The following is a 14,677-nucleotide window of genomic DNA, read 5'->3' on the forward strand; positions in this document are numbered from 1 at the left end:
CTTCCCTCCCCTCCCCGAGTCCAGGCTGGAGGGGGGCCGCGCGAGGCCTGCGCTCCGCAAGCCGCGGCCACATCCCGCGCCCATTCCCACCTCCCCTCCCTACCGGGATCATGTGCCGGTGATTCATCGCTGGACGGCGATTTTCCTGGAAGCCTGTAGCCTCCCCTCCCTCCTCTAACCCCCAAGCTGGACAGAGTTAGTCCGGAGCGGGGGTCCGCGGGGGTGTTTGGGCCTGGACGAGCTCTCTGTGGGATCGGGGTCACCTCGTGCCCGCTGCTGCCTGGCACTGCGCCCAGGACTGGCCTCCCCCTCCTCCCCTTGTTTCCCTCCTGAGGGACGCCCGGCCCACCTGCCCCCTCTCCCGGGGAGCAGCTCAGGGCTCCGGGGTGACCTCCTGAGCTGTGAGCTGGTGAGTGCGGAGATGGGTCCAGCCCCGGCGGTCTATAATTATTAATTCCCCCAGGGCCCCCAGGACAGCTGTGGCGGGGGGCAAAGGATCTGAAGGTAGCCCGCCTCCAGCCTTGCTGCACAAAGGCTGTAAAATCTTAGGCTACTTACTTATTCCAGCCACTCTTTCCTTATCTGTCAAATGGGATGATCATGCCTTAGAGATTTGTTTTGAGATGAAATGACATAATGAGACTTAATATAGAGAAGTGTTAAAGCATAATAGGTTTTTGAGTCAGATATTCACAGACTCATTCGACAAATAATTATTGAGTGCAGTTTAGGCACAGGCCTAGTGTTAAGCCCTGGGCACAGGCTCTGCCTGAATAGAATTAAAAATCTAGCTCTTGACAAAAGTAGCCCATCTACATGGGAGCTTGTGCAGGAGTACTAGCTGTCTATCCCTTAACTTCTGAGTCGAAGTATTGTCATCTGTAAAATGGGTGGTTGTGAGGACTAACTCCAAGAGAGCACGCAGAGCCCTCTTGTGTGGTGTGCGGCACATAGGGGACTAGGAAATGGTAAACATAATGCTACTAATTGTTAAGGCTCTTTGGAAAAATAGAGACCTCATACAAGTGTGAGGAACTAATAGGATGATGTCACAATTGTTTTCCTTTTCCCTCCCTTGGGTGAGATCTTCATGACCTTTCACCTGCTCTAGGTAGTAGAGCAGCAGAGGAGGCAGGTCAGTGAGGAAGCAAGAGAAGGGAAGAGACAGTTGTGGGAGTGAGTCACTCTGCATCCTACCTGCTTTCTGTCGTCTGAGCTCCACAGTGGTTACTCATAGGGCAGAGTATATTGCCATTATTTTAAAAAATATATATTTTTATTGATTTCAGAAAGGAAGGGAGAGAGAGAGAAACAAAAATGATGAGAGAGAATCATTGATTGGCTGCCTCCTGCACACCCCACACTGGGGATTGAGCCCAAAACCTGGGCATATGCCCTGACCAGGAATCAAACTGTGACGTTCTGGTTCATAGATCACAGCTCAACCACTGAGCCACGCTGGCCGGGTGCCACTATTTTTGTAGGTGAGGAGACTAGAGCTCAACCTGAATAGGAGGGATGCCCCAGGTCACAGAGCTGGTGATCCTGGGGCTCTTTTTCTGATGCACGCTGGTTGGGGAGGCAGAAAGGGAAGAGGAGTATGGTTTTGAAGGTCTTCCCATGTCAGCACACCCAGCCATCATAAAAAGTGCAAACTGAAGAGCAGGTAGAGGCGGTTCCCTTCCCTTTCTTAGTTAGGGATTCATTTCCAAAGGAAGATACCCTATGGCCTCTTTCAATAGCCCATTGTCAACAAATAGCAAAGAATCTTCACCAAGCTTTGAATTCCAAGTATAAATTCAAGCTTCCTTATTGCTCCCTGGAATAGGGAGCTAATGCTGTTTCCTGCTTTACCTCTTGGGGGGTGGTGAAAGTGAGACTGTAGGCAGTGCAGCTGTTAGGGAAATGCAGTTATTATGGGATTGCAGTTCTGAAATAACAGGTGCTCTAGGGCTTTGGAGCAGGGAGAAGGGTGGGACTTGGCTGCAGGTTCAAAGGGTCTAGCTGTGACCCTGCCACTTAGTAACTGTGTTCCTTTGTGTCATTTTCTTTTAAAAACAACAACAACTATATTTTTATTGATTTCAGAGAGGAAGGGAGAGGGAGAGAGAGATAGAAACATCAATGATGAGAGGGAATCATTGATCGGCTGCCTTCTGCACACCCCTTACTGGGGATCGAGCCCGAAACCCAGGCATATGCCCTTGACTGGAATCAAACCTGGAACCCTTCAGTCTACAGGCCTACGCTCTATCCACTGAGCCAAACCAGCTAGGGCCCTTTGTGTCATTTTCCCTCTCTGCTTCTCTGTTCCTCCTTCGTAAAACAAAGTATTTGGTTGATCTCCATATTAATGTTTTCCTGAAGACTGTTGTTAAGGTTATATAAATTTTGGTTTCTAGTCCAGGTCCTCTCTCCCCCTCCCCCCAGGACAGAGACAGCTCTCACTGCCACAAGATAACCATCTTCTCTCTTGATTTCTTTTTATCAGGGAAAGACATTTGTTAATCTGCATGAAACCAGTTTCACACTGAGCAGCCTATGCAATCTCTTTCTGAGGCATCTTTCTAAACCCTGGGGGAGGAGAGCTGATAACCGCCTCCAGAGAGCTGGAGGACAGTCATGTGCTGAAGGTTAGGTTTGCTCTGTATAGATACAGGGAGAAGATGTGAAGTTGTCGGGTGGAAATTATGATTCTGCACTAAAGCATTTTTAGTGGTCAGCGCTGCCCAAGGATCAGCTAGGCTGGCTGGAGAGATTGTGAATCCTTTAGCATGGGAGGGAGGAGGCAAGAATTTGTTGGAACATTGCATTTGTAGGGATTTGAGTATCTTTGAAGAAGGGGAGGCAAATCAGGTGGTTTAAGGCCTCCATCTACTCTGAGGATATGTGGTTGTGTATAATGTTTCATTGTTAACCTGTGCTAAGCACCTGTTAGGCTCTGGAGTCTATAGGACTGAGATCTCAGACTTGCACCTGTAAAGTGGATCCTCAGACCTTTCCCCTAGGGTCATTAGGAGGGTGAAAGGAGGTGATTCATGATAATCACCCACCCCAGGAAGTATGAATCCCTCAAACTTGCCCCGTTGGGAGCAGCATCCACACTGAAGGGCACACCCTCCTGAGGCCATGGTCACAAGAACTGACTAATCTCTTGCACTGCTCCTCCTGGTGGGCTTTCTCAGTAGTCAGCTTCTTCAGTGACTAGGACAGGCTCGCCAGGAATGTGCAATGCCTATACCTACCCTATCTCACAAGGCGATTCCTGCTGATTTCTTGCTAGCTGAACTTTGGATCTGCTGAGTCCAGATGATTGCTGTCCAGGATCCTCTTGCCTGGCCCTCTTTAATAGGTAGTTAGTTACCTATTAAACATTCAGTAAACATTACTAAGCACCTACTATGTGCCAGGTCCTTGGGATGGTGCTAGGGTGTAACAGTGAACACATTTTCCTGGGTCTTAAGAGTTTCCCAGACAAACAGGGAGACACCCAAGAAACAGACACATGATGTCATCTTTGTGATAAAACTGCAGGAATACCCTGTGGGAGATGGTGACAGGGCATTAGGGAGTGGGGACACTTCCCAGAAGTGATGCTTAAGCCCAGGTTCCTCCTCAAGTCTTCCAAGTAAGGCAAGGATCCTGAATTTTCGCAAGCACTCTCCCATTGTCGAATGTCCCACATATACACTACAATCATTGCTCTTTGACTTCTGTGTGGTGGGTATGTTCATGCTCATTCTTTTTGACCTCATCCTGCTGGGCATCATGTTAGCCAGAATTATTACATAAAGTCCTGGTCTTAAAGAGTCAATGGCCATATAGGGAAAACAAAGGGCTGTGAGTTATGAAAAGAGAACCTCCTCCCCCATAATCAAAGGTAGATAATGATAATAGAGAAGCCAGTGATGTATGGAATAGAGGTCAAGGACTTTGGACCCTGTTGGAGATTGATCTTCAGAGGAATAGAGATGACTTGGGGATGTACTGGCTCCTCCGAAACCAGCACCTAATGAAATCAACCACCTGAGGCTCTAAAGGCCAGCCTTACTTTTTGCTCTTTCTGTTCCGTCTTGTGTCCTAAAGGGTTTGTCCTTGGTCCCTTCCCCATTTGAAGTTCCGGTGTGTTTTTGGGATCAGAGTTGCTCAGGATAACAGTGTTAGTTCAGCCCCATGGAAACACAGACCTGAACTTCCCCTTTAAAGCTTAATTCATTCTGTAAATATATATTGAGCCCCTACTATGTGCCAGGCGCTTTGGGTCATAACCAAATCTTAACGTCCTTACTTGAGAATCTCTTCAGTGAGATCCCATCCTTCAGTGATGAAACCTCTACTAGCCAGTGATTTCTTCCCCAGCTCCTCTCTCTTCCTGGGAGGGTTCCTTCCCTGGGTGAGCTGTTTGCTGTGAGCAGATGGGAAGCAGAGCTGAGATGAGTGCAACAGGGATTGGGTAGGGATTACAGACCCATCAGCCAGAGGCCAGAAGAGAAAATGCTCGGGTGAAAGAAGGGGATTAGTTTTATTTATATTCCTGTGAGTGTAGAAGAGTAGCGGGTGTGGGGCCTGGGGGACTGGCAGTCACTGAGGGAGAAATGCTTGTTCATGTGTCCTCCCTTTCAGCGTTCTGTTCCCCTTTGTCAAAACCATACATGTCTGCCAAAATTCATTCATTACAGTCAGTGCTCCTTAACTGGAGCCTAGAACATTCTTCCTCCCTTCCAGCAGCCCTTATGGGCCATATATTGCTTTGCAGTGAAATACCTTTCTTCTAATAAGTCAGTGGGATTATATGTTATCACAGAGTGGACTTGAACCCATCTGCCTTTTTTTTTTTTTATGAGATGGACTCAGTCTTCTAGGTCTTGTCTTTAAGATCAATGGCTCTGTTACTTCTTGTCATCATCATATCAGCTGCTGTAACAACATTCATTTATTGAGCAGCTACTTACTATAGGATAGGACTTGTGTTAGGTGCCTTATATACCTTGTCTCTAATCATCTCAACTCTGCAAGGCAAGGTGCTGTTACATCACTCTCATTTTATAGGTAAGGGGCTTGAGGCTCAGAGTAGATTGAGATCTCCAGCTCAAAAGTAGTGAGATCAAGAACAAGTATATCTTTCTTGCTTTATATGTCGCCCTATACTGTATTTGTTCATCTCCCCAACCACTGTATGCACAGGCAGTGGCAGATGGGATATTCCTCTGGGGCTCAGTGCCTAGCACTCTGTTTAATGGTAGTTAGTTACCTATTAAACATTTGTTGACTAATCAACAGCAGCTTGGCCCTTACACATGCCGTATTCATTATTATGACTTACTCTTCCCATTCCATTCCCTGTGGGTTGGTGAATCCTTACTTGCCTGAAGTTCAGCATTAACTCTGGGAACCCATACATTTGTTGATGGAGCCAGAGTCACTGGTTCCACCCTCAGGGACATGGATGGATGAGTTTCAGGGCTCCTAGCTATAGCCCAACCCCCAGCCCATTACATCATGGAAGGTTGCTCTTGTTCAGAGAGAAAACGAAGGAGAAGATGTGGATACCACAGTGAAACACTGGCTGCCCCATTTCCCCCTGGCCAAATCTTAAACATCCATTAGGGTTCAGTTCTGATATCATCACTGCAGAAAAACTTTCAGACCCTGAGCAGACAGCATTTACTCTGCCTTCCTGGGACCTCCACAAACTATTTTTGTTGATATATAAAAGCAGCTACACACTGTTAATTTCAGAAGCCGCCTACCCTTCGATGTCCTGCTCTCTGAGATAGCACAGACCCTGAATGCCTCATTCCCCCTGTATGTTCACTTCCCAGTCCACAGCCGGCACAGCTGTCACCCATACCATCAGTGGATGAATGGGGATGTTCTGCCAATGAACTTACCTGGAGGGGCCTGATCTTCCTATTAGGCCCCTCTGCCATTTCCTCCTCTCACCACTGTCTCCACTGTTAGGTCAGCCTGTTTTCTGGCTTTGGACCCTTTCCAAGGCGACATTCCCCAGTTTCTGTCTAGAGACTGAGTGAAATTCAACCCCCCACCTAAAGAGATCAGTGGACTGTATACAGTCTGGTATGTTTAGTTGTCTGGGTTAGGGCAGCTTGGTAGGGCATTAGATTTGCTTTTATTTTTAAAATTGACTTTTTAAAATTCTAGACTAATTTTAGCTGTACAGAAAAGTTACAAAGATAGTACAGAGAGTTCCTGTCTACCCCTCACCTGTTTTCCTCCATTGTTAATGCCTTAAATTACGATGGTACGTTGGTCGAAAGTAAGAAACTGATATTGGTACATTGCTATTCACTAACATCCAGAGTTTATTTGGATTTCACTAGTTTTTTCACAAACGTTCCTTTTTCTGTTGTAGGGTTCAGTCCAGGACACCACACTGCATGTAGTTGTCATGTTTTCTTAGCTTCCCCTGGCCTGTGCCAGCTTCTCAGTCTTGTGTTTCACCACCTTGCGGGGGTGGCATCTGCGTTTAGTGCTCTGGAAGTGCGTTTCCGCTGGCCGGTGATGCGTGTTGCAGCTGGGGTGGGTTGCTGTTAGAAGGCACCACTCCGTGATGGTTGAGACCAGGACCCTGCCACCAACTGCCCAGGCTGTCCTGGCTCAGGCACGTGCCATCTGCATGATCTCAGCAGGTTACTGGTCATTTTTATGTTTAGTTTTCTAAGCTGTCAGATGGGGAGGTCCCCAGAAGGTTGCTGTGAGATGAAGTGCCTTGGTAAATATAAAGCATGTGTCTTAGAAGAACCCTTAGCACATGTGGAGTGCTCACAAATGTTATCTTTATAACATTTAAAAAAAATTAAATTCTTTATTAATTAAAGTATTACATATGTCTCCTTTTCCCCCATTGACCTCTCCCCAGCTGCTCCCACCCCCCCACCCCTAGCACATGCCTTCACTTCCCTACTGTCTGTGTCCATTGGTTATGCTTATATGCATGCATACAAGTCCTTTGGTTGATCTCTTACCCCCCCTCCCCTCCCCTGCCTTTCCTCTGAGGTTTGATGGTCTGTTCGATGCTTCTTTGTCTCTGGATCTATTTTTGTTCATCAGTTTATGTTGTTCATTATATTCCACAAATGAGATCATGTGATATTTATCTTACTCCAACTGGCTTATTTTGCTTAGCATAATGCTCTCCAGGTCCATCCATGCTGTTGCAATGGTTAAGAGTTCTTTCTTTTTTACAGCAGTGTAGTATTCCATTGTGTAGATGTACCACAGTTTTTTAATCCACTCATCTGCTGATGGGCACTTAGGCTGTTTCCAAATCTTAGCTATGGTAAATTGTGCTGCTATGAACATAGGGATGCATATATCCTTTCTGATTGGTGTTTCAGATTTCTTGGGATATATTCCTAGAAGTGGAATTACTGGGTCAAATGGGAGTTCCATTTTTAATTTTTTTGAGGACTAAAAAAATTAGTCCTTAGTCGCTGCACCAGTCTGCATTCCCACCAGCAGTGCACGAAGGTTCCCTTTTCTCTACATCGTCACCAGTACTTGTCATTTGTTGATTTGTTGATGACAGCTGTTCTGACCGTTGTGAGATGATACCTCATTGTTGTTCGATTTGCATCTTCAGATGATTAGTGACTTTGAGCATGTTTTCATATGTCTCTTGCCTTCTGTATGTCCACTTTTGAAAAGTGTCTATTTAAGTCCTTTGCCCATTTTTTGATTGGATTGTTTATCTTTCTTTTGTTAAGTTGTATGAATTCCCTATAAATTTTGGAGATTAAACCCTAATCAGATCTAACATTGGCAAATATGTTCTCCCATGGAGGGGGGTCTCTTGTTTTGTTGATGGTTTCCTTTGCTGTGCAGAAGCTTTTTATTTTGATGTAGTCCCATTTGTTTATTTTCTACTTAGTTTCCATTGTCCTAGGAGCTGTATCAGTAAAGATGTTGCTACGACATATGTCTGATATTTTGCTGCCTATGGAGTCTTGTAAGATTTTTATGACTTCCCATCTTACATTTAAGTCCTTTTCTTTATAACTGTTAATGAAGTGTTCTGGAAGGACCACGAGGATGAGGGGGTTTGTGGGGCAGGCTGAATGAAAGGAAGGGTTGAGGAGAAGGCTGAGAATGGAATAGAGAAGACCTTATTACTTCCTTCCTCCTTCCTATATCCTTGAGACTGGATGTTGTGGGGTTGCTGGGGGGAGGGAGTCAGAAAAGAGTGAAGAAGGCTGGAGAAGGGGAGGAAGGTTTGAAAGGGGACCAGAACTCTTCAGGAAGCAGAAGGTATTCTTTGAATCTACTTGAATGGCTCCTGGGAGCATAGAGAAAGCAGGAAAAAGGTAGTCTTCTCACCACAATGGCCTTCCTGAAGTTATCCTTGGGGGAATCCATTCCATCTTCAAAATTTCCCCAAGGAGTCACCTCTGCATACATCTCTAATAGGCTTCTGTCTTCCTCAGGCTCTGTCTTGAATGCAGGTGAGACTGATCATCCCCTCCTCTCCTGGGTATACAATTCCTGTGTAAGTGGACTTGTAATGAATGACCTGTGTGCCTGTGCCTCCCATCTGAGACAGTGAGGTCTGGAGCAGGCGGGGCTGAGTCGGGTCTGTGTGTCTCCAGTGTCTGTACTATTGCTTTGCAGATGGTAGATGTTTAATGAATACTATTGGAAAAATGAATGAATGAATGAATGAATGACTCTATTACTCTGTGTGGGACCTTGTAGTGAGAAGGAGAAGGTTGTGGGTGTGGTGGTTGGTTATGAGACCCCACCTAGGTTAATGCACTGTGAACAATGGATTGTATGCAGCAGCCTGTCCCATCTTTGTTCCATTTTGGCTGTGATTCCCACTGAATTAACCTCTCTAACCACAGAGTATAGATAACATCTACCTAGAGGGTGTTTTTGTTCTTTTCTCCTTTCTCTGTTTAGGTGAACTTCCATCTTCTTTTATTGCTCCGTCTCTAGACCTAGATTTTGAGAAGCAAAAGCAGATAGGAATGGACATGACATATGGAGATGAAACCTGGATGCTTTTTACTTTCTTTTTAATATTTATTTATTTTAAACAACTAAATTTATTGGGGTGACATTGGTTAAATAGGGTCATCTAGGTTTCAGGTATGAATTTCTATGTTACAAGATCTATATATTGTACTGTGTGCCCACCACCCAAAGTCAAATCATCTTCCATCACCAGATTTTTATTAAAATTTTTGACATTCTTTTTAATGTTCACCTGAGGATATGTGTTGTTTTTTAAAAAAATATATTTTTACTGATTTTAAAAAGAGGAAGGGAGAGGGAGAGAGAGATAGAAAGAAATATCAACGATGAGAGAGAATCATTGATCGGCTGCCTCCTACATGCCCCACACTGGGGATCGAGCCTGAAACCCTGGCATGTGTCCTGACCAGGAACCAAACCATGACTTCCTGGTTCATAGGTCGATGCTCAACCACTGAGCCACGCTGGCTGGGCTATTTCTTTAAATGCATATAGTAAAGAAATGACTATTCAAATAAATAAACTAAATTTCAGTTCATTCTAAGGGACCTGCTTTCAGCTTCTGAGAATTGGTTGTTAGAGTTGCATCTTTAGCATAAACTCTCTTTAGAGAAAAAAAGGCCCAATTTTCCACTTTAGATGGCCTGGCCTTGGGCATTTAATATGTACCCAGCATTGCTTCAGATATTTCATATGTATCAACGAATTTAATCCTCACAACAATTCTGTGAATAGAGTATTCATGTTACAAATGAGGAAATTGAGGCACAGGGAGGTTAAGTGACTTGTTTAAGATCACACAGCTACTAAGGGGCAGAGCTGGATTTTCAACTCAGATGTATCTTTGTGTCTCCTACATACATGCACATTCAAGGATTATATGCACCGGTATCTTTTTCACTCATGATATAGATTAATCCAATTTAGTTATATTGACATTACAGCATCCCCTGAGGTGTGTTATCAAAACAGAGTGGGAAGGGTATCTTCAGGTGGAGTACAGAAGGTAAGAACAGGGTGCTGGGCTCCCACAGACCTGCTTTTGAGTCCTCATGCCACCATTATTAGCTGAATCACTTTGCAGTCATTTAACCTAATTAAGTAATTACCTCATCTTTAAATGGAGAAAGTAATATCTGTCTCTCCTACGGATGACATGAGAATCAAATAATACATTTGAAACCACAAGAGAGTCTGAAACCAAACACACACATGTTGTGTAGTAGTGTGATTGTTATGGCAGAATGCATGGGGTGGGGTCATCAGGGACTTTGGTTTTTGTCCAGTTGTCCACCAACTTGCTGGCCTTGGGCTGATTTGGTATTGAGTTTATTCCCCATTGTCTTCATCTTCCAAAGAGGGCCGGTTCTTGCTTCCAAATGTTCAACTAGAACATCTGGAAAGTAAAAGTATGAACCTTCACCTAGGGTTCATTATCTGTATGTCTACTCTTGATTCATCTGACAAGTGTGTTGGGAAAGATGCATTTCAGCGGAAAGGGGAAGTGGTCCCTCTGGGAGGGTTTCAGTGGATGAGAAAAAAACAGTGTAGGAGGGAGAACTGGGCATTGGAAAACTGCCATCTGATTCTTTAAATGGGGAACAGAGCACTGAGTGCCTATTGAGAGTTGACAGGCTTACTCAGAATTTCTGGCTTCTTTTAATTAAAGAAGAGGGACCGGATAAACCAGATGTTGGGCAGTGTGTTGTGTGGTGTGTGTGTATGTTTGGAATTTTTGGACGTGGTGACGTTCATCTTTGGGATTCCACAGCCCCTCATCCTAGAGGGAGGCAGGTGGGGAAAGTGGGGAGCAGGGACAAGAAAAATCATGCCATTGTCTCTTTGCATCAAATTTATTGGGAGAAAAATCTGGGTTTATAAAGAAGAGTATGTATCTTCTGAGCAAAGAGCTGTTTAAATATGGAGAGGAAGAGGAGCAAGAATTTGTGATCACCCGCTTGTGCCAGGAGGGCTCCCGCCCCCGCTAGCCACATCCTTTAATACCCTGCTATGGGAAGTTAAGGACCATTGTTGTTCCTTTCCAGTGTAGATTGCTGGTCCCTTCCCCTCTGTTATTATTTCCGCCACCCCAAAACTTCCCAAGAGCTCCTGGGCCTTCTGTCTTGTGCTGGAACCCTTTGACCTTCCGGGGGTCTGGCACCTGTGGCAGGCAGAGAATCAGGGAGCCTCTGACTGATGTCCTCTTCATTTGGGTGGCTTCCTTTTTCTTCCCTTGTCCCTTCTTTCTTTCTTTGTCCCTGTCTTGCTCTTCTGATTTGTAATGATCCTCATGGAATTGCTAATGAGTTTAACCTCTTTGCAGCTGTGTTTTTGTTTTCTTTCTTTTTTAAAAAAAATATATTTTATTGATTTTTTACAGAGCGGAAGGGAGAGGGATAGAGAGTTAGAAACATCAATGAGAGAGAAACATCGATCATCTGCCTCCTGCACACCCACTACTGGGGATGTGCCCGCAACCAAGGTACATGCCCTTGACCGGAATCGAACCTGGGACCCTTGAGTCCGCAGGCTGACGCTCTATCCACTGAGCCAAACCAGTTAGGGCTGTTTTCTTTCTTTATTATACTTTTATTGATTTCAGAGAGAGGAAGGGAAAGGGAAGAGAGATAGAAACATCAATGATGAGAGAGAATCATTGTTTGGCTGCCTCCTGTATGCCCTACACTGGGGATCAAGTCTGCAACCTGAGCCTGTACCCTGACTGGGAGTCGAACCATGACCTCCTGGTTCATAGTTCAACACTCAACCACTGAGCCACACCAGCTGGCCCGCAGCCGTGTCTTAACTTGGAGAGAAGTGAGGGCCCTCCCTGTTCTTTCTCTTTTCTTTAGAAGCCACCCATTCATTAACTTCAGTGGTTTTCCAGCTGGCTAGCTAAGCTTGCCTTCTTCTTTCCTTCTTTATTTTTTCTGCCTTTCTTCCCTCTCTTAACAACAGGGAACCCCAATGTGTAAAGCAGGTAAAAGTGAAGCTATGCAGATTAACCAGGGGGAGAGGACCCATCTGCTTGGCTCCCCCTACCCTGGGTGGTTTCTGAGGTGTCCTGAAGTTCCAAAAAGCCAAATTGGAAAACTAAGCTCCTTTCCTGGTGAGAAAATCAAGGCTTAATGGAGACAAGTGCTGCAGGTCTACAGCACCTCTCTCCCATGGGTGCTTTCTGCAGGGCTGGGCTGCTGCTCTCCTGGGCCCCTGGCTGCTTCGGTGATAGGCTGCTTAGAGCAGGGTGCAGTGGAATAAGCAAGGGCTTGGGCAGACAACCTAAGATTGAGCCCCGACTCTGAAAACCAATAGCTGGAGACCTTGAATAACGTAGAACTTCTCTGACCTGCAGGTTCTCAACTTCAAAATGTAGGTGGCTTTTGTTGACATAGTTTATGTAAAGCAGCTAGTGTTGTGGCTATTTAGCACCTACCAGTGACTCTATGTGGCAAGTATTTTTTATTAAAGGAACTGATGAAGAGTCCGATAGACTAAGTATGGTAGAGAAGGCAGTGGAGAGAAAGGCAGTGAGTGCTGAGTGAGAGGAATCACAGGTTAAATTACTTCATATTGAGATCTGGGCCCCTGAACTCTTTCCACTTTCTATCCAGAGAGGAGGTCATAGCCCTGGCTGTCCTCACCAAATATTGGAACACATTTGAGAGGTGGGGAAGGTGATAAGTCCCGGGTTCTAGCTTAGTGCTGCCTAAGTCACTGGCAATATCTCCCACCTCCTGGTGGGAGAAGCAGCAGGAGGCTGGGGTCAGGATGTGGGGAGAGGAAGTGGACAGTTGGGCACATGGTTCTCACATACGTTGGTTTTTTTTATACTGTGGCTAATGTTGCAGCTACTGGAGCGTTCCTATTACCACACGCCTTGATTCCTTGATAAAGATGTTGAAGTTCTCTTCTTGGCTGTGCTCAGGCATGTGGGCTGAAGATAAAGGGCACCATGTGCTTCCCTTGCCCCTGGGGTCCCTGAGGCCTCTTGGTCTGTTAAGGCATGGCTGGGTCATAAGGGAAGGAGCCCCAGCCCTGGGCTCTGCTAAGTCCCTTCTGCATAAGCTTGGTGGTAGTTCCCAGTGCCACGTGACTCTGAATAACCACATTATTCAGGTCACCTGTGAGATTGACCCTCTTCCTTGAATTTTCTGATCTGCCATTTGTTGCTCTTATTGTTCATGTTGTTATTCTATGTTTTTGGAAGCAGCCACACACCATAGTGGGAGGAACTGCCTGAGAAGGTGGCATTCAGGAAACCTGTGTTCTCTTCTTTGCTGTATTAGTAACTCATTATTTGGTCTTGGGCCTTAATTTGCCCATCTCTAAGTGAGAGAATTTAATGATAGAATCTGTATGGTTGCATTGAGTTCTACAAGTCTCCTTTCCTCCCCTGCCCACCTTCCTATTTAAAGGTACTTAGATCCAGGTTAAAGCTATAGAGAAGTTGGCGAGATCTTATATACAGGTGTTTTAGTGAGTTGTTACTATGTGCTGTTCATTGCATAAGAAACTTTAAATGTTAGCTCATTTAATCCTCACGAAAGCCCTGGTAGACACTATTGCTCCTATTTTGTAGATAAGAGAATTGAGGCTCAGAGATGTTAAACCAGTTGTTGAAGTGACCAGTATGCAATGGAGTGTGTTATGGAACCCTGGTCGTCATGATGCTGTGCAGTCAATCTTACTGATGAGCCTTTAGTGTGAGAACCTCCTGAGGAGGAGGACGAGGACGAGGACGCACTCTTTGGGCAGCAGGTCTTCACGGCTAGGTGAGGGGAAAACGGGCACTTATTAGGTGCCAGTGTGTCCCCAGTATTGTGCCAGAAACTTTTCACATGTGATCTTCTCTAGCCCTCCTGAGAGTGATCAAGTATGTGGTGTTATTACTGTTTATAGCTAAAAACCTCAGAGTAGTAATGGACTTGATGGAGGTCTCACAGCCAGCAGTGGGTAACAAGTTTTGGACCTAGGCTGTGAGTTGCCAAAGACTTCCCCTTTCTCAGTTCACATATTCTCTCACTGGAGGTGGACCAGGCTGCCCTACTCGAGCCTGCCAACAGCCAAGAGGTGGCTGTTTGGAAGTGGGGGATCCCTGTACAAATTCCATGGGTCTCGAAAATTTACATCATGCTGGACAACTAGGCACCTGCCTCTCCTGCTCCAGGACACAGTTGTTCCCAGCTTCCAGAAACTTCTCTCAGTCCCATCCTGGGATGGTAACCTTATTCAACTTTTTTTAAAATATACATTTTTTTAAGTTGATTTCAGAGAGGAAGGGAGAAGGAGAGATAGAAACATCAATGATGAGAGAGAATCATTGATTGGCTGCCTCCTGCACGCCCCCCACTGGGAATTGAGCCAGCCAGGCACGTGCCCTGACCAGGAAGTGAACCATGACCTCCTGATCCATAGCTTGATGCTCAACCACTGAGCCACACTTTCTTAGCACCAGTGTCTTGAAGAAAGCTGAGTTGATACACTCATGCGTGGGGGTGTATGTATGTACACACACATATACATGGGGTTTATCCCCTCAGCGTGGGTCTCTAAGACCTTTGAGGACAGGAAACTCTCAACAAATGCTTCCTAGAGGAAAACTGGGTTCCTCTTTTCTAGTGAGGATCACGAAATCCTTCATGGGAGATGAGCTCTCTGGAGGCTGCTGGGAGGCCCAAGTATT

Source organism: Myotis brandtii, unplaced genomic scaffold (genome assembly GCF_000412655.1).
Source record: "Myotis brandtii unplaced genomic scaffold, ASM41265v1 scaffold1341, whole genome shotgun sequence".
NCBI classification, from domain to species: Eukaryota; Metazoa; Chordata; class Mammalia; order Chiroptera; family Vespertilionidae; genus Myotis; species Myotis brandtii.